At 45.8% G+C, this 18,116-nt stretch overlaps 1 protein-coding gene across 4 annotated transcripts in view; it reads right to left on the bottom strand.

Annotated features, from left to right (window-relative positions):
- Positions 1–18,116, bottom strand: part of PXYLP1 (2-phosphoxylose phosphatase 1) — a 68,356-nt gene that overhangs the window by 36,183 nt on the left and 14,057 nt on the right. The window contains exons 2-3 of one of the 4 annotated variants that reach the window (XM_087870235.1): positions 11,672–11,794; positions 6,026–6,078 (exon numbers count right to left, since the gene is read on the bottom strand). The gene's annotated coding sequence lies outside the window, so the exon portion shown is untranslated. Of the gene's footprint in view, positions 1–6,025; positions 6,079–6,528; positions 7,921–11,671; positions 11,795–12,249; positions 12,351–18,116 lie in introns of those variants that run through there. The other 3 variants (XM_087870234.1, XM_087870236.1, XM_045791885.2) reach the window with 3 other exon arrangements.

The raw sequence follows: 18,116 nt of genomic DNA, 5'->3' as shown, positions 1-18,116 counted from the left end.
ACAGACCTGGGCCAGAACACTGAGCTTAGTGACACAGGCCAAGTTCTTAATCTCTCTGAGACTCAGTTTCCTCATCTGTGAATTGGGGGTAATCACCTCAGGAGGTTGTGAGGACTAAAAGTCTATGTACAATCCCCAGCATACAACAGATATTCAAAAGACAACGGTTGTTACTAGCATTATTCCCTCCTCATCTTCTCTTGGTTCACTTTGCTGTTTCTTCCTTCCTTCCGGGAGACAGGAAGAGTTTCCTCACCTGTTTGTTGGTTCCTCCAGGTATGTGAGTACTGAAGGTTCACAAGTGTTGCTCTCCTCTCCCTCTGTAGGTCCAGCTCAATGCTGTCTTCAGCCTCTCTCCCTCTGGGCATGGAAAACAATCTTGGGATTGTCATCCACCCATTTCTTGGGAAATCACCCACCTCCGACTTCTAAGCCCAGTGGTATCCTTTGCTTCTGTGCCTCAGAGATCAGATCTGCCACTTGGTTGCTCTGCATTTGGCTGTGGGAGTGGTGGGTCTTACCAACCGTGCTGGGCCGGGTCTGGCTCTTCAACTACTCCTGACCCCAGCCTCTTGGGGGATTTTCCACCACACTTAGGGCAGGTGAGGCCACCAGAATGACGACTAAGTATTCTGCCTATGGTTTTACCTGACACTGTCTTTTTACACGAGGATGAACCACAAGACTGTGCAGTGTCTTCTGGTGGGCATTAGGTGGAAACAACTACTACTTACTGAGTTAGACGTCAGGCTTATCGCAGGGTGGATCTGTAGCCTTTCTGTATCCATGGCCTGTGTAGTTTCCTCCCACATGCACTCTAAGCTTAGACATGGTATTGACTTTGGCCAATGGGGACAAGAGTAACTGAGCTACAAGCAGAGGCTTGAAAGGTACTTATGCATTGGGGCCTGTCCTCCTTCGCTGCTTTTGGGACGCTAGAACCACCACGGAAAAGATGCGCGGGCTAGCTGGTAGAGGATGAGAGGTCACACGGAGTCAAAGCCCACCCATCACCACACGTGTGAGAAAGGCTGTCCCCGACCATTCCAGCCCGGCCACGCCACCAGCAGATGGGACCAGGAAAGTTGGCCCAGACTTAAAAGAACTGCGGCCAACCCACAGATCACAAGCAAGTATGATGGTTGCTGTTTTAAGCCGCTAAGTTAAGGGAGCTTCGTACGAAACAAAAGCTAACTGATACAACAAAGAAATGGCTCGCATCTTTACGAGGAATTCCTAAGCTAGCGTCTAGAGCTCTGCACCATCATCTACAGAAAGCACACGCAAAGCTCTACTTTTCCACATTCCTTAATAAACTGAGTGCTTTTTTTGGAAAGGAGCTATACTTAGTTCCAGATTTAAAATACTGGGGATGTGTTGGGTTAACCAGATGGCGGGGATGGTGTGCCTGCCTGACTGCTTCTAGTTTTTAGGCTATTGACATCTCTACATGCCTGCAGCTTTTCATTTGACACAGGCTTTAATCTGGGAACACCCACCCTCTTCCCCTTAATACTCTCAGGATTTCTGCACCCTCCCCCTTCTGACCCTCCTTTGGCACCACCAAATACCACATGCCAGGGATGTAGTCATAGTCTCATTCTTTCCACTTGTGCTGGGGACCGGCCTGTGATCACGGCCCCGGGGGTGTGCACAGAGCCTGGACGGGGTGGTGACCTCAAGCCCCAGGAAAAACACACGCCTTCTTCTGGAGCCTATTTTCCTAGAAAACTTGGAAAGGAAGGTCATGCTTTGTTCTTTATTTTTTTTAATGGCTAAATAAACATGGTATCTAAAATTCACATGGATTTGAAGACATTTGTGTTTGCAGCTGGAGCTAGGACCCCAACGTGTGTGTGCACCCAAGTACATGCTGGTGGGACCTGGGGTGCATGGGTCAAAGAAAAGATGCCTTCGGCAGAGACACTTCCTCAGCACGAGAGACAGAGGAGCCCTGACGTGGTGGCAAAGAGGCGGCTCCAGAGACCAGCAGATCTGGGCCAATTCTCTGCTCTGCTGCTTGGTTTCTGTGTGCCCCTCTGACAACTAACTAACTTCATTTCTCTGAGTCCAGGGTCTCGATCTTTAAATGAGAGTGGGAATAAGAAAATGAGAGAGCAGGAAGGCAGAGAAGAGAACAGCAGCAGCCACAGGCAAACACTGTGTTTGCCCAGCTCTGGAGGAATCACACAGATCCTTGCACCATCATCTAGACACAAAGACTTGCCCTTTCCCCCGAGCAACCGCTTCTTCCCCATGCTGTGGCTCCTCTTCCAAATCCTGGCCACTGGCTACTGGCCACTTCTCTACTCGTCAGCCCCAGCCGTCAGGGCAGGCAGCCACGCTTGCAGCCTTGTTCCCGACTGCCCCCACCATGGTGAGTCTTCCCTTGGCTGACTCATCCCCTGCCACCACCACAGGTTTTCCAGCCTGGAACATCTGTGTCAGCTTCTGTTGGGCCCCATCCTAGGAAGACAAGGATTACCAGCCAATGGGCTCTGTCTCTGTGGCCCGAGCTCTGGCCCATTCTCTTTTCCATCCGTAGGGAGGAGGCTCGTGCAGCCACTCAAGAAGTCATGCAATCCGTGGGTTTCTTCCGGGCATCTTCCCGCATATTCCTTCCACGGGGGCTCAGGTGCACGCTCTGGGGTCTACTACGGCTCCTCTGGACACTCCATCCCACTTGTGCAAGTCATGCCAAGTGACGGCCAGGTCTCTGGGTCCACAGTAGAAACCCCAGAGCCTGCTCAGTCACAGCCCAGAAAATAAAGTGCATGGGAAGGGTCACTGCTAGAGCAGCAGGGTGAGATGCTGGGATTATGACCTGCTTCAGCACAGCCCTCACATCTCCTTGTCCTCTGACGTCTCTCATGTCCCACCACCTTCCAAGGAAAAGGCGCTCTAGACTCAGTATGGCATCACGACCCAATCTGACTCCTATAAATACTTCTGCAGAAACAACTGTTTTATGTTCCGGGCTGAACATGCAACAGTGACTAGTAGTCATCAGATGTCTACTGGGCACAGCCTTAGTCCCTGTGCTAAACCCACACAGTAAAAATATCTTAAATCCAGAAATAGAATTATTACTCTGAATTCCTGATGAAACAGCAAAAAATAAACAGAAACCCCAGCCAACTTTAACTTTACAGCAGACTTGAATGGAGAAAGGAAATATTTCAAAACATAATTTTGAAAAAAGGACTAGTTGATAGGTACTTCCCATTATATTACAGTAAGTACAATTTCTGAATTAAGAGGAAAAAGGAACACGTCAAAGGCATTTTTACAAACTACCATTCTACCCCCAGAAATTTCCAAAAGCCCAAGCCCTGGTATGATTTTTACCTCGTAAGAGTGGGAAATGCCACGTCTAATGACTCTGGTTTCAGGGTCCCCTTCAAAGTGTACAGAATTTAGGGTTTTAAACATAACCACAACTGCTTGAAAGAAAAATGTGTATTTAATTATCTCTTATTTGTGTAGTTAAAATACCATTACCAGGAATAGAAAGATGTTATTAAAGAAAATGCTTTAGATGTATTCTATACTTTGATATTTTAGGTCTTAATCACTTTGGCCTAAGTAAATACAGTATTATAATTAAAAAAAAAACAAAACCCCAAGGCTATAATTGTGAACTAAATATGAACCAAGCAAAGGTAAAAGCTACATCTTAATATTCCTCTCTATCCAACGTCACCTCAACGTAGAGGTTAATTGCAAAATCAAAGATGCTTGGCTAAAAATACACCAACCTTAAAGTCTGATGGTGGACAAATTTCAGAACCTCCTAGAAAATCCCCAAGGAGGCTGTGGGTTCCTAGCAATTATTCACATTCCAGTTCCTCAAATTCCAGCTAGTATGCATGCTCAGTTCTAAAGGTTGAAACCAATTCACTCATCTAGTCAATCAATCGATTCAAAACAACATTATTTCTCAAGATCCAGTATGTGTCAGGTATCGTCCGCAGTGCTGTGGACACAGAACACGGGAGACAGGACACAGTTCCGCCATCTTGAAGCTCACTGCTGAAATGTACAAAAGTATATACAGGAGAATGAGAGAAGATCCAGGAATTGCTTTAAAATATTCGGGGGGGGGGGCAGGCTGAAGAGGAATTAACAAATCAAGACTGGCAAAATGCTGACAATTGCTGGCAAAACTGACAACTGGTTGATGGATTCTCGAGGATATAGTACGCGATCCTCTTTGCTTTTGTGTATGTTGAAGTTAAAAGTTAAAAAAAAGGGGCGCCTGTGGGGCGCCTGGGTGGCACAGCGGTTAAGCGTCTGCCTTCGGCTCAGGGCGTGATCCCGGCGTTCTGGGATCGAGTCCCACATCAGGCTCCTCCGCTGGGAGCCTGCTTCTTCCTCTCCCACTCCCCCTGCTTGTGTTCCCTCTCTCGCTGGCTGTCTCTCTCTGTCAAATAAAATAAAATAAAATCTTAAAAAAAAAAAAAAAAAGGGGGCGCCTGGGTGGCGCAGTCATTAAGCGTCTGCCTTCGGCTCAGGGCGTGATCCTGGCGTTATGGGATCGAGCCCCACATCAGGCTCCTCTGCTATGAGCCTGCTTCTTCCTCTCCCACTCCCCCTGCTTGTGTTCCCTCTCTCGCTGGCTGTCTTTCTCTCTGTCAAATAAGTAAATAAATAAATAAAATCTTTAAAAAAAAAAAAAGTTAAAAAAAAAAAGAAAGGAAGCTCATAGTCTGGTCAGTGGAACAACGAGTAAGAAGACCATTACACCATATGAAACCGGTGCCATGAGGCAGAAGCGGGAGTGGGAGGAGGAGGAGACCCATCTCAGCCCAGAGAGGGAGGATGGCTTTCTTGGAAGAGGCTCCGCTGGAGCTCAGTCTTGAAGAGCAGGCTGGAGCTGGTACATTTATGATTGCATTTGAGGAAACCAGAATGAACCAAAGAGACAGCACCAAAGAGACAGCACTGGACTGGCTGTTGGGGGGCGATGGGGGGGCGGTGCTGCCCTGCTTGTGTGTGTCAGGAACCACAGAAGGGAGGTGGGTTAGTCCAGGCACCACACACAGCTGCACGTGCGGTGAGGCTGCTGTGCCCGGGGAAAGGGTCTCACGCCCCCCACCCAGGCCAGCCTACCTGATGACCCCAAGGAGTCCTATTACCAAGGACACCAGACAATACATGCACTGATGCCCACTCCCCCTGGAGCCCCCTCTGCACACAAGGCCACTGACTTCCAGGTCGGAGCAGGAATGTGATCCCAGGATCCAGGCCACCGATCAGTGCCCGCTGAAGGGACAGGCAGGCTTCCTGACCCTCATTTTCTGGGGCCAGGGTTCTGTGTCTTCCCAGCCCCAGCCTCCTCTGGGAATACAGGACAGGAGCAGGCCAGAGGCCTTGTGCTCCTCTCACCTGGCGACGGCTTAAAGGACGTCTACTGGGTGCGTGGTGTGTCTCCCCTTGCACATTCTGCACTTTGCCCCACGGCTGACCCTCCCACAGCTCCTCTCTCACCAGGGCACTCTCCTCCTAAAGGACAGCCTGTCTTCTCCCCTGGGGTAGTGAAAGGTGATGTAAGCTATGACAACGTCAAGCCTAGATGTGACAGGAGTGGCAGCAGCCATCTCCTGGCTCTGGGTAACAGTGTGGGGGGCACTCAATGCTGCAGATTGATCCCCAAAGTGGCCCAGGATAAAGGGTAACATCAGGCCCAAGGCTCGTTGGCCCTCCTTGCATGGTTTGCTGTGATCTGGCCGCACCCCACAAATCCCACCTCATGTCCCAGCCCTTCCCACAACACGTAGTTAAGCTTGTGGGCTCAGGGATCGGTTGGCTAGGTCTAGAGCCTTTCTTGAACCCTTCTGGAGCCACAGTTTCCCCATCGATGAAACGGGAACAACCACAGGCTCCACCTCACGTGTTGTGTTAGGGACAGTGAGGTTACCAGGTGTGAGGGACCCAGCACACTACCTGGTTCCTAATAAACGCCAACTAAGTTAGCAGTGACTTCGCCTACAGTCTTAATACCCACCACCTATGAGGTACTCACCCTGCTTCGCCTTCATCTCTGCCCCCACTCTAGAAACAGGCGGCTACGGGACCCTGCCAGAGAAGGTCAGAGTCAGGAGAGGTTTCAAACATCACCTGATTCAAGTCCTGTGGTTGACCAGGAGAGGCTGGGACAGGTCAGAACTGGCAAAGGCTCCAGGCTGCTCAGGGAGACTGGCTCTTGTGACCCCAATCCTTGCTTCACAATCAGAGCGGTACCCAGCACGCTCTCCTTGTTACGTGCTGCCTCTCCACTGCAGAGGACATACTATGTGGCAGGAACTCCTGTCTCCCAGTGTCTACTTGCCCTTTCTTCTTCCTAAGGGAATCCTCTTGGTTTTAGCTACATACACAGCCACCCAGCTAGAGATGATATTTCCCAGAGTCCCTTGCAACTGGTTGTTGCCACGTGATCAAGTCTGAGCCAATGAGTTGTGACTGGAAGTTATTATATGCAACTCTGGGTCAAAAGAAGGCTGTCTGCCCTATCTCATTCATTCTGACCTGTCTGCTTCGTCATTTCCCATGCTCCGAATCACTGGCGTGGTGGTAAACCAGCTTTCTTGATGCCCGTGGAGACAACATCCTAGTGGATAACAGAGAAGAACCCTGAATGACCTCATGGGGCAGACTACCCATTTCCTTGACTGTCTACCAGTCCAAACTGTTTTGGGAGAGAAGAAGCCATCTCACAACCTTTTAAAAATCATTGTTATTTCACTTCTGTGAAAGCAGTCAAACCAATATCCTCACTGGAACCTGCCACTAGCACTAAATGACACCGGTCCTCTTCATGGGGGCTCCCTCTGTAGGCAGTGATGAATAAACACACACATTTATGACAAACTGCATTCGGCGAAAAATCTCATCACACTTTTTAAAATGTCACTCTTAGATATGATATACATGAGTCGTGGTTGTGATAACCTTTGTTCTTTTAGAGTTTTATTTTTTATTTTATCTTAAATTATTTATTCATCTATGAAGGTGGCTTGGCTGCAGGTCACAGAAAACCCTCGCTAACGCAAAGGGACTCATCCATATTCTCACACCATGAGTCATGGTGTGAGGAATGGCGGCTCTGAGATTAGTTAATTCAGCACCCCAAAAGCATCATCAGGAAGCCAGGATCTTTCCATCTCTGGACTCTGCCATCCTGTCTTTGTCCTGTCCCCCCACGGTTTTAAGATGGTGGCCACACTCTCAGGCGTCACTGTCACACTGGGCAACCTGCAGAGGGGGAAGGGACAGTCCTGCACATTTCTACTGAAAGCAAGGAAGGCCTTCCCAGAAAACCTCCAGCGGACTTCCCCTAATATCTAACTGCCAGAACAGTGTCACGGGCCCACGTGCAAACTCATCACTGGCACCGGGAATGGACCACAGTGATTGAGTGACACCAACTGGGATTCACCTTCTTCCTGGCAGAGGACCATGGAGGAAGGGAGAGGGTGGAGGCCTGCACAGAATCAGAATTCTGTTAGGAACAAGGGAGCAAGGGGAAGTCTGCAATAACCCACAACTGGAGAAGATGCGACATCACACTATTATTCTGAAAAAATAACGACAGTACCAGCACTTTCCAGATCTAGCAATCAAAGCACATACAGTCCTAAGTATGTTTAAGAGGCATCAGCACTGGTCCGCTCAGGCGTGATTCGGCAGTGACAAACAGCCGAGCAGCACCCCTCACACGGCGCAGGTCCTACCAACACGACCGTTTCCTCTATATGTTACTTGTGTTTAAATATGCAACATGAAGTATTTACCTACCGTTTCTTTCCAAGAAGGATCTGAGGCAGATAATCTATAGATTTAGTATTTTTAATCCCTGAAATATTACAGTTGTTTTCTCCCCATTTCTGAACTATACATTCCTACCACTCTCTCGAGGTTCCCCCCCACCCCAGCTCTACAAAGGATAAACTTGTCAAGGTGTCTGATCACTTCTCAGGACCAGAACAGATTGAAATAACTAATTCATCAAGCCAGGATTTCCAATCTTACGTATTCCTCAGTGATCTTTTTCTGACACTGTGGGAGAAGCCCGTGCTCCAGCCAATGTCACCGCTTTGCTCCTTCTTAAAGTTGCAGCAGTAGCGACATCTGAAATTGGCATACTCTGACTTTAGAATGTCAAGAGCAACTCTAAGTACCTCAACAAAAAAAGGGAGAACATGCAGTTGGCATGATTTACTCATCACAAAGTGACTTAAAAATACAGCTGATTCTTTAATTTGCAAGCAAACTGTGTCAACTAAGAGTTTGTTACAATGTCAAGGAAAGCACAAAACATTCAATAGGCAGGGCTGTAAAATGAGACATGCAAATGAACAATGAAGGTTTGCAGGTAAAAGCCAAATTTTACAGGCAAAAAATAAGAAGTGAATTCCAGCGGTGCAATGTGAATCAGGCCCGCCTGGAAGTGCAGCTTGCAAGAAGTAACACTGTCTCTATTTGCCTCTACTTGCAGGGATGGAGACAGAGATATATAGATATATAGATATATAGATATATAGATATATAGATATATAGATATATAGATATATAGATATATAGATATAGATATGACACAACCTAACCACCAAAAAAGTGTCAGAGTTAATAAATGAATTCAGTAAAGTTGCAGGATACAAAATTGCTTTCCGAAAGCTGTGTTTTCCAGGTTAACAATACCACGCAGAAACGGGATTTTGTTCTGGGTGGACACATGAATGGGGCACTGATGCATGCTACAGATCAAGGTGTTTTGCCCAATGAGGCCTTTTTCAGGCTTGAAGCACACTTACCTACAGAGCTTTGACTAACCCCGGTGCTCAATGCCAGCTCATTCCATGACTCCATCATGATGAGGCATGGAGAACCAGGTCCCCTGTGGACCATCATTACCAAAGCCCGGGGCAGGAACTCCATGCACTTAAAATATGTTTTAGAAAACTTCTGGATGGTTCAGTGGGAGGTTGACAGCATCCGTGTCAGTACAGAATGAGCTCTCCTGCTCCAGGAGGTGGTCAAGTGTGGGTAGTCACCTGCTGGCAATACTGTGGGGGACTGACACATGGATGACCTCTAGGAGCCCTCCATGTACCTGAGATCCAAGGATGCTCTGGTTCAGATCCCAAAATAACCTCTCAAAACTTTTTTTTGGGGGGGGGCTCCTTTGCACTTACAAACTCTACAAAAACAGAGCTAAGGGGACTGTCACACAGAATCACAGATATTTAGCTTGGGAAAGAATGTGAATTGCTATCTAGTCCGAACTCACTTCCAGTAAAGTAGGGACTAACACTGTTATAAGCTCCAAAACTTTGATTCGGCTTAGGTTAAACCTGTAATTAAACATAAGCCTCAAAGTCAATGGTACTCATCATACACAATGGTGAAAAGCTGAGAGCTTTTCCTCTTAGATTAGGAAAAGACAAGGATGCCACTCTCACTTTTATTCAACATAGTACTAGAAACCCTATCCAGAGCCTAGGTAAGATAATGAAATAGAAGACATCCAAATCAGAATGCAAGAAGTAACGCTGTCTCTATTTGCCTCTATTTGCAGGGATGGAGACAGAGATATATAAAGATATAGAAAAAGATATAGATAAAGATACAGATATGACACATCCTAACCACCAAAAAGCTGTCAGAGTTAATAAATGAATTCGGTAAAGTTGCAGGATACAAAATCAATGTATGTATATCAGTTGCGTTTCTATACACTAACAACAAATCCTCAGAAAGAGAAACTAAGAAAACAATCCCACTTACAATTGCACCAGAAAGAATAAAATATCCAAAATATATAAAGAACTCATACAACTTGACAGCAAAAAACAAAACAAAACAAACAAACAGAAAACCCCAATTTGATTAAAAAAACGTGCAGAGGAACTGCATAAACATTTTTCCAAAGAAGATGTGGAAATGGCCAACAACTATATAAAGAATGCTCAACATGACTGATCTACAGAGAAATACAAAATACAATTCAAAACCACAATGAGATATCACTTCACATCTATTAGAATGGCTATTATCAAAACAATGGCTATATTACAAGAGATAGTAAGTGTTGGTGAGAACATGGAGAAAAAGAACCCTTGAGCACTGCTGGTGGGAATGCAAACTGGTGCAGTCTCTGTGGAAAACTATATGGAGGTCCCTCAAAAAATTAAAAACTGAACTACCATGTGATCTGGCAACCCCACTTCTGGGTATACATCCGAAGGAAACAAAGTATCTTGAAAAGATACCCTATGTTCATGGCAGCATTATTTGTAATAGCTAAGACATGGAAACAAATTAAGTGTCCATTGGCAAATAAATGGTTAAAGAACGTGTGTACTATAGATAATGGCATATTATTCAGTCATTAAAAAAGAAGGAAATCCTATCATTTGCAACAACATGGATGGACCTTGAAGGCATTACGCTAAGTGAAATAAGTCATATAGGGAAAAGCAAATAATGTGTGATCTCACTTATATGTCGCATCTAAAAAAGCTAAACTCAGAAACAGAGAAGAGTTTGGTGGCTGTCAGAGGCAGGGGTGGGGGTTAGGGAAAATGGGTGAAGGTGGTCAGGTCAAAAGGTAGGAACTTCTGGTTATAAGATAAATAAGACCTGGGGGTGTAATGGATAGCATGGTGACTATAGTTAACAATATTCTATTGCATATTTGAAAGCTGCTGAAAGAGTAAATCTTAAGGGGCTTCTGGGTGGCTCAGTAGGTTAACTGTCTGCCTTCAGCTCAGGTCATGATCCCAGGGTCCTGGAATCAAGCCGCACATCGGGCTCCCTGCTCAGTGGGGAGCCTGCTTCTCCGTCTGCCTCTGCTGCTCCCCCTGCTGTGCTCTCTCTCTCCCTCTCTCTCTGGGTCAAACACATAAATAAAATCTTAAAAAAAAAAAAAAAGTAAATCTTGAAAGTTTTCAATACAAGAAAAAAAACTGCAAGTGTGTGAGGAGATGGCTGTTAACCAAACTTGCAGTGATCATTTCACAATATATACATACATTAAATCTTCATGTTGTACACCTTAATACAATGCTACATGTCAATTATATCTCCATAAAACTGGAAAGGAAATAGGATATAACTTGATGTCGAGTAAATAGAAATGCACCGTGTTAATAAAATAATCCAAAGGAAAAAAAGCACACTTGGGAACAACATTATAGAAGAGAGAGCTTCCACTCAAATCTGTGTGGAGCAGAGGTCCCACCTCTCTCTTTCATCAACCCCATCCTTGATACCACTGTCTTGGAACCAAACTGGACTGCTTTTATACAGGAAAAATAATCCACTATGTTAAGCCACTGAAATTTAAGAATTTGTTATAGTTGCTTAACAAAAATCCTAATACTTGTCTGTATACATAGGCTTTTGATAAAGATTAAACAAAATAATATATATAAAACACCTGAGTCATAATAGCTCAAAAATGGTTAATTTCTTTCCATTTGTGGGCTGCTACCGCCTGAAAACACACCAATAAAATCAATTTTTTGGCTTTGGAGCAAGACTTTTCTAGGAATATTCAAATGCACAGATTGGGGCCAGCTCTATAAACTTATTATCAAGCAAAATTTTCAGGAGAATTCTGGTCATTTACATCTTTAAATCACTCTGTCATCTGGAACATGGTACTTACCTTGAAACCTAACTTGAAGCTGAGAGAGGTAAAGACCTTGAAACAAAGATGGCACTTGGTGGATGGCAAGCCTTTCCAAGTCTTCCAGAGGGGGCCATGCTTACCTGTAAATCACGAGGGGTTCTAAAAAAAAAAAAAGAAAGAAAAGGGAGTCAATGGTACTTAATGAGAAACGTGGGGGCAGAAGCTGTTCACACCAGTGCTTCCGAGAATGCCAAGCATCAGGGGGGCCATGATCTTTGTTTACACATCAGTTTTCACAAACTTAAGCTAAATCAACGAATCCTTATTCTGTATTATCATCATAAAATTGAGTTCCTGAGTATGTCTACGAAACAGAGCAAGGAGCTATCCTGTAATATTGAGGCTTGTTTAAATAGTCATCTTCCAAGGTTCCCTGCTTATTAATTGGGCACTATTCATTGGGAACTGTTGCTCTGTTAGCTGGGTGTTACAGGACACCATGATGGTAGCAACGTTTGCAGCAGACCGTGTTCGGCTAACAGTGTTGTGAGCCCTGTGGGCTATGGAAGATTGGCTCTGCCCACCAACTTTGGGATAACCAACCACAGACTGACCCGTCACTGACGTTATTGTAACGTGCTTAATCAGGTTGGAGATCTATGCTTCCTCTTCTGAAATTAGGAACACACCTGAAAGTCTTCTTCTGTAAGAAAAGAAATCATTCTAACAGATAAATTTAAAAACATGATGCAAAATCTTGTTCTTCGCAGAGGTCTGTCGTTTTCTGTTCACTGAGGTATAAATTTACATATAACATTAGTTCCAGATGCACGACATAATGACTCGATATTTGTACATATTGCAAAATGATCACTACAACAAGTCTAGTTAACATTCCTCACCATAGTTAACATTCACCACCACACACAGTTATCATTTTTTTCTTATATGAGAACTTCTAGGATCCACTCTTAGCAACTTGCAAATATGCAATACAGTATTACTAACCATAGTCACCATGCTGTACATTACATCTCCATGACTTAATTATCTTATAATCAGAAGTTTGTACCTTTTGACCCCCTCATCACCCATTTTGCCTAACCGCCTCTGGCAACCATTAATCTGATCTCTGTATCTATGACCTCATTTTTCTTTTTTTTTAAGATTCCACGTATAAGTGAGATCATAGGACTATCTTCTATAATCTCCCTGGCAGGTGTCATCAAAACTTTGGGCCTTTAGCAGTTTCCTATAATGCTCTTAGGATGATGACCAAACCCTTCCTGTGGCTTACAAGGCCCCAGTGTCAGTCCAGGCTCACCTCAGCCCCACACTATAGCCCTCCAGTCACCCTAGCCATCTCTAAACCCCACGAAAGGGTCTTGTTTTTTGGGGATTTGGTGTCTGTGTCCATGTATGTCCTCTGATGACCCGATTAGGAGGTAGGTCAGCTGGGCAGATGCCTGGAGTGCCAGTCCACGGGGCATCAACCCCCCTCCCCGCAAGAAAGAGCCAGAGATGAAGAAAACTATGCCTTTCTGGAGCTATTTGGGGCAGGGGAAGAAAGTGGGACCCCCAAGAGGCATGCTGGAGCCAGGACACAGGCCATAAGACTGTCTCCTTTGGAGGACTCTGGTAAGCTGAGGCAGGCAGGTAGGTTTAAAGCCAAGGATGAGGGCCACCTGGGTGACTCCGTTGGCTAAGTGTCTGACTCTTGGTCTTGGCTCAGGTCATGATCTCAGGGTTGTGAGATGGAGCCCAGTGTCGGGTTCCCCATTTAGCATGGAGTCTGCTTGAAGATTCTCTCCCTCTGCCCCTCCCCCACTCGTGTGTGTACTCTCTCAAATAAATAAATAAATCTTTAAAAAAAAAAGTGAAGGATGAAAAGCATGAGAGTGTAGTGGTTCTAGAGCAAATCTACAAATTTTCTGTCACATTTCCCAACAAAAGGGGCTTCTAGGTCCCCTGAGCAGGCCTCAGGACTACCTTAATAGAATGGGGCAGAAATAATGCTGTGTGACCTCCAAGACCAGGTCAGAAGAGTCCATGAGAGTCTACCTGGCTTGGTCTCTCTTGGGTCACTTGCTTTGGAGCCCTGAAGCTATCATACTGGAGATACCACGCGAGAGGCCATCCAGAGACAGGGATGCCCATGCAGCCCCAACTGTTTGAGGCTTCCCGGCCCAGGCTTCAGACATGTGAGTGAGGGAACATATGGGTGATTCCAGACCGGCCGGTGCCTGAATAATTGTGTGAGACCTGAGTGAGAGCCACGAGCTGGCCTAGTCCACCTCCAGACTGTGAGGATAACAGTGAAATGATGGTGGTTCTAAGTCACCAAGTTTGCGGATGATTTGTTACACAGCAGTAGTGATGAGGCGAGAGACTGTCAGTCTTGCTCCTTACTCTTCTGTCCTCGGTACCAAGAACAGTACTTGGCCCAGACCAGGTGATCAATCAAGGTTTGTTGGATGACTGAATGAATGGACAGATAAATGCATGAATGAACAGGGGAGAGGCTCACCACAGCCACCAGCAATCCATCCCTTCTGCCTTCCCCCAGCCGGCACCCTGTCAGCTCTCCTCTGTCCCGATGATGTGGGAAACCAAGGCAGAAGAGAAATTATTACATTTCCTTACTACCTACAGCTCATTGACAAGTCCTTGAAACAGGCAGAGCGACATTCCTCTAAGGACTCAACTGCCTTGATGTGGACACTTTGCTAAGGGCAACAGGCAATCCTATCCTACCCCCCCCCCACCCCAGGATTCTGTAAGCCTACTTTAACATATAAAAATTCCTTTGGAAACTTCATCTCTATCCCCCAAGATACATGTTGGCAATCACCCTCCAAGTATATGACCTGCCTCCTCAAGGTCCTAGAAACCTTGCTTCCAAAATTCCTTAGAGTCTTACGCTATCCCTAACCCCCTCCCAACTTTTAAGTATATAATGGGCCACTCCTCATAACCCCAGTGAAGCTCTTTCTGCCCACGGGTCCTGCCCCCGTGCTTTAATAAAATCACCTTTTCGCACCAAAGATGTCTCAAGAATTCTTTCTTGGCCATTGGCTTTGAACCCTAACGTACTTTCCTACGTCACCTCCACCTTTCCCACCTAGCTCACTCATGACAGGCCCTTGAATCCCAGCTCCAGATCATTCTCTCAGGGAGCTGTCCTTAAACTCCCCTGTCTAGATCAGCATCCTGTCTGACCCTCTCAAGTCACCCTGTCTTTCTCCCTCATGACACTTCTCAGGACTCTCATTACATAATTGAATAACCACACTGAAATGCTGGCTGTCTCCTGTGATTGACTATAAGCTACCAGACAGCAGCCATGGGGTCCGTCCACAAGCGTGTCTCTAGTGCTGGACAAAGCCTGGCACAGAGCTGGCTGACCCTGTGGCGGAACATTTTTGGAGACTGGTAACAGACAGCTCAGCTGTTCTTACTCACAAGGCTCTGAAAATTTGAGTGTTTTTCCTCATGCCAACCAATTTTCCAACTCTGTGGACACCAGTTGGGTATCCTACAATTCAATTAAATTCTGACACTGACTACCCCAGTTAGTGTCAGACTCCACGGGCGGAAGGGCTCAGTCCCAAATACTGCCCCACTTCGGGGCCGCCTGGGTGGCTCCATCGGTTAAGCATCTGCCTTCAGCTCAGAGCACGATCCTAGGGTCCTGGGACTGAGCCCCGCATCCGGCTCCCTGCTCAGTGGGAAGCCTACTTCTCCCTCTTCCACTCCCCTGCTTGTGTTCCCTCTCTCTCTGCCAAATAAGTAAATAAAAACCTTAAAAAAAAAAAAAAAAGACTGCCCCCACTTCAGTTGCCAGTTACAAGCCGTGGATCCCCAAATTACCCACTTCGTCAGACCTGGCTACGAAGTCGGGGGGGGGGGGTCTCCCAACCCTTTCCCCTTTCAGGTTTGATAATGTGCTCTAACAGCTCACAAAACTGAAAAACACTTTACTTGCTATTACTGTAGATTTATTATAAAGGATACAACTCGGGAACAGCCAAATGGAAGTCGTGCACAGGGGCAGGGGCACAGGGTTTCCATACTCTCTCCAGGCATGCTGCCTTCCTAGCACCCTGATGTGTAGCCAACCTGAAAACTCTCTGAACCCCTGCTGTTTAGACTGTTTGTTGTTGTTGTCGTTTTTGAGGTTTCCAGACATAGTCACAACTGATTAAATCGTTGGCCCCCCGTGACTGATCTCAACCTCTGGCATCTCTCCCCTCCCTGGAGGTCAGAGGGTGGGGCTGGAAGTCCCAACACTCCAATAGTGCTTTGGCCTTTCAGGCCACCCCCACCCCCCGCAGTTATTAGCATATAAAAGACATTCTTAACACCCTGGAGATCCCCAGGGTTTTAGGAGCAGTGTGCTAGAAACTGGGGGAAAATCGAGTATTTATTTTTTATGATACCACCCTGTTTTTAGACGGTGCTCATTTTTACTGTTCTCATTAATACTGTGCTAGAATTGGCCTCTAACTGCTAGCCTACCCTCTACCAGGCTGTCCAAACCCACTCACACCCTGGCCATTCTCACCACACAGACCCCAGGGAACCCAGAAGTGGAGTGTCGTCTTCAGGTTTACCTGGCAGCCGGGGGAAGAGCTGGAATCTGGAGCCAACTCTTCGGACTTGCCAGTGCCGCACGATGGCCATCAAACCACCCCACCTCCTGGACGTTTTCACGCAGTGACAAGCTCTGGGGGAATCATAATCCCTCCGTCCAAACAACAACAAACAAACCTGCGCACTTTCCACAATGGGACACAGGAAACGGGGAAGCTTCTTCATCATGACCGTACAGTCTTCACTTCAACGTCTCTATAGAACAAGAGCTCACACTGATATTTACTTTAGGCGTCTCCCTGCCAAATACCAAAGGGATGAGCCCCTGGGCAAACATCTGATCCAGATTTTAATTTGATTCTCTTACCGGACGGACCCCTGCAGAAGGTGTTCATTCTGCTTTCCTTTCTTTTCTATTACTTGTCATTCCCCAGGTCATTGGAGATTAAGGACATAAATAAACAAAGACAAAGAATATTCCAGGTGGGGGCACCTGGGTGGCTCAGCGGGTTAAGTGTCTGCCTTCGGCTCAGGTTATGATCCTAGGGTCCTGGGATGGAGCCCAGGGAAGTCTGCTTCTCCTTCTGCCCCTCACCCCACTCGTGCTCTCTCTCTAATAAATGAGTAAAATCTTAAAAAAAAAAAAAATTCCAGGTGATCTGCAATAGTTCAGTAAGATAGGACTCCTGAAGCTGAGCTTTTGAAGACAACGCAATGACCCAGAAAGAAAATGTGAACATTTTAATGTGACTTACTGTGAAAAACTAAAAAAAGATACAGAGCCATGCATTGCACGACTCTAAATTTTTATTTAAATATGGGTATATATATGCTTAGAAAAGCTGGATGGAAAGAAATACGAATTTATAAATGACACAGCACATCTCACCCTTTAGATTGGCCAAAAAAAAAAAAAAATGAAAAGATCGTTCATCTCTAGCGGATGTTAGTCCCAGCGGGGACAAACTCTTTCACACACTCTTGGTAAGAGGGTTAACTGGAACAGTATTTGTTAAGAATTGGTAGTCTAATTAAAACAGTAACCACACATACCCTTTGCCCCTAGAATTTGTATTCTGGGTATCTATTCTCAAAAAAAGCTCATTCACGTGTACAAAGCAGCAACAGGAATAAATATAAATGTCTGAATAAATAAATAAATAAAACAGGAATAAATATAAATGTTCACCCATAGTGCAATGGTTGGAAAATTATAGTCTGTTCATACAATGGAACATGATTCTGCCTTTAAAAAGGAAGAGGGGGACACCTGGCTAGGTCAGTCAGTAGAACATGTGACTTTTGATCTCAGGGTTGTACGTTTGAGCCCCACGTTGGGTATAGAGATTGCTTAAAAATAAAATCTTAAAAAAAGAAAAAGAAAAAGAAAAAAGAAAGGAAGAAAGAAAGAGATAGGCTTAGGTGTGGATGGAGACAGACCTCCAGATTCTACAAGTTACAAAAATGAATGAGAGAGAGCGCGAGTGGCAGCACATAGACACAGCGCATATCTACCACGAAGGCATCTCGCGTAGGTAAGACATTTGCACACCTCAACATACCCAAGGAAATGTGAAGAAATTTGACAGCCTCTGTAGAGAGCAAACTGGAGTCTCTCATGTCAGTCGGAGCCTGGGTCAAGCAAGGACACAAGCAGTGAAGGTACCACAGCCAGGAGCTATGCTGGGACCAACGTGAGCTGACCTGAGAGCTGATAAGGACCGCAACCAGAGGAGGTCTGCGGGGACCAAAACTGATGAAATCCTTTAAAAAGGGAAGGATTTTGGCAGCAAACTGCCAGACTCTTCAGACCTCACCCCTCTATGTCTGACCACTTAAAAAAGGCAACGGCGGCGGAAGGCTCTGCCTGATGGATCTCCGAATTGAA

Source organism: Ursus americanus, chromosome 20, assembly GCF_024610735.1.
Source record: "Ursus americanus isolate L20-20 chromosome 20, mUrsAme1.1.p, whole genome shotgun sequence".
Classification (NCBI taxonomy): domain Eukaryota; kingdom Metazoa; phylum Chordata; class Mammalia; order Carnivora; family Ursidae; genus Ursus; species Ursus americanus.
This window is presented reverse-complemented; position numbering and strand designations above follow the sequence as displayed.